At 43.2% G+C, this 2500-nt stretch overlaps 1 pseudogene; it reads left to right on the top strand.

The window, feature by feature from the left end:
- LOC138009669 (unconventional myosin-If-like) overlaps nt 1-2500 on the top strand; it is a 65571-nt pseudogene that overhangs the window by 16004 nt on the left and 47067 nt on the right.

Genomic DNA, 2500 nt, shown 5'->3' with positions numbered 1-2500 from the left:
GTCAAACGTTATTTTAAAGTAGAAGGAAAGTTTGAAGCAAATTTGTATTCTGCCTTCTATGCTTGCTCTATAGCAACTTTTTATTAAAACATCATGCCATTTCAAAGTTTTACTAAAACATTTCACGTGACCCTCCCTTTTTCCCTTATTTTTTTGGGATGCCCCCCCCCCCCCGCTCGAAAGCCATTTGTTTGGCATGAACCCCCCCCCCCAAAATCCCACCAGCCTCCCCCCCCCAACTTCATAAAATATGAACGGTCCCTTAGCAAATATGTCTGCGGTTCTCTGCATAACGACAACGTGAAATCACCAAATTTGAGGTTTTTGACGACAACGTAAGCATGCAACAGAAAATCTTTCATTCTCTCTTTTCACTCTGAAACTGCTCTTACCAATTTATTTTAGGATACCTCGCCCATATTGTAGGACGTGAAAGGCCTATGATAGAGCCAACTTATAGTTTAAAGTGACATGTTCGTGCACCGTCGTTGTCGTAGATCTTTGGGTCCCTTTTCTGTGGATGGACACCAGCGAAAACCCCATCACAAATACAGTCAAATCTTAAAGAAAAAGTACATAGACTTGTCATTTACAGCCTGTGTTTTGATGCAGTGTGCCGCTGAACGCACTGTCAAAGTTCTTGTATCATGCACTTGCGTGATACGGGATATAACACACTTATGATCACCCGTACAATAATAAATGAACACAAGGAAAGGTTACGTTTATAGAAACGTTGGCCGTGTAGCACTTATATTTGAAACTTCAGCACTTCACATTACCATTACATTATTAAAATCCAGCACTTCACATTACACTGTATTCAGTTAACTCTTGTTAATAATAAATGAAGACGAGAACACCTGTGTCGCGCATCGAATGATAGATTACTGCAAGCAGTATGGGTTTTTCGACTTCCCACCAAACGGTAATGTTGAAGTGGGGACTGGTAGCGTCCTTGCTGGGGTCACTATCGGTCCTATCTTGTAATCATCATCTATCTCAATCGATTTCATTCTCAGGAAGCTATGACTGTCATTGGTTTTGATTCTACCATCCAGAGTACTATTCTCAAGTTGGTATCGGCCATCTTAAATCTTGGCAACGTGCAGTTTAAGGAGGATAATAATGTGGCAGTGGCTTTTAATGACGATTGTGAGTATTTCATCGAGTAATTAATCGCTTTTTTAACTGCAAGCATATAAATACCGTTGCAGTTTCTTCATTTTTTAAGAGGGGCACCAATAAACATTTTAAGACTTATGACGGTATTCCGATGCATAGAAGGCAAGACTAATCATAAACTTGAAAGATGCAGTTGCGCTGAAAACGGATAAGTATGAGACAGCGAGTCTCTTCGTACTTTAAGACAACGTTATTACATCATTCACTGAATGCAAAATAGCCGGAAATGAAATATTATTCTTTTATTTTTGTGATGATTAGCTTCAATGGCACGAATAAAATGAAATGAATCGCTGCTGTAGAACGAGGCTAGTTGGTTCCAAACGAAAATTCTTCGCATATTTAAGAAGTAATGTTTTGTATGCTTTTAGCGTTAACTGTACCGGCAAGATTGCTTGGGGTGGATAAGGACCTTCTCAAGGAGAAAATGATAAGGTAACTAAGTCGCTAATCTGGAGCTGGCTGCTTACTCTTTCAATACTACCCTTCGCACCCCGCGCGCCAGCGCTAGACAACACCAACAACATAATCTGGTGCGTGACTCGTGCATGGTGCCTTCGGACAGACAGGACCAGCGCTTTATTAACCAAAATAGTCTTACACTGTGAACGAACTTGTGAAACCATATTCGCCAGTAAGTTGAGCCGAAACTCCGAGCGAGAGAACACGTTTATTCACCGAAGGCAAGATGCAAATACGACCCCAACTAAGCAGGCAAAGGAGGTAACAAAGGCACCCAGCTAATTATGCGCGAACTGTGACAATGAGGTAACTAAGCGTGCATGCAAAGCGAAACAATAACCCGAACTAAACGACGGCGTGTACAATGGGCTACGCTATGTGACCTAGTGGCGGGAATTACACAACAATGCGAAGTATGGCGTGACTTCTTCTTTCTTCTCCTCGCCAAGGTAGATGAGTAATAAATACGAAGTAAAACTAGGCTGGGAATTGATAGTACACAAGCAGTTACAAATAGCTAACATTGTCCTTAATATGTAATGTAGTCCTTGAGGTAAGCCGGACGACGAGTTGAACGGCTTGACCGGCGTGGTCCAGGTGAGGAGGTAGGCTCCGGGATATGGGCATCAATGTCAACAGTCATGCTTCCACTCGGGGGAGGGGAAGACTCGGGCACATGATGAATGTCAGGCTGAGGATCTGGTGGAGTAGCGAGCTTGCTAGGAACTACAGCAGGAGCCGGACTCGGAGTGCTCTGAGGTGTAAGAAGGGGAGCGGGTTCTTCGTCAACGTGCTCAGAGGTGAGAGGCTCTTCGTCGGTATCTTCAGGGTAGGAAGCGGAGCTGTAATGACG

This window comes from Montipora foliosa, chromosome 7 (assembly GCF_036669935.1).
Source record: "Montipora foliosa isolate CH-2021 chromosome 7, ASM3666993v2, whole genome shotgun sequence".
Classification (NCBI taxonomy): Eukaryota; Metazoa; Cnidaria; class Anthozoa; order Scleractinia; family Acroporidae; genus Montipora; species Montipora foliosa.
This window is presented reverse-complemented; position numbering and strand designations above follow the sequence as displayed.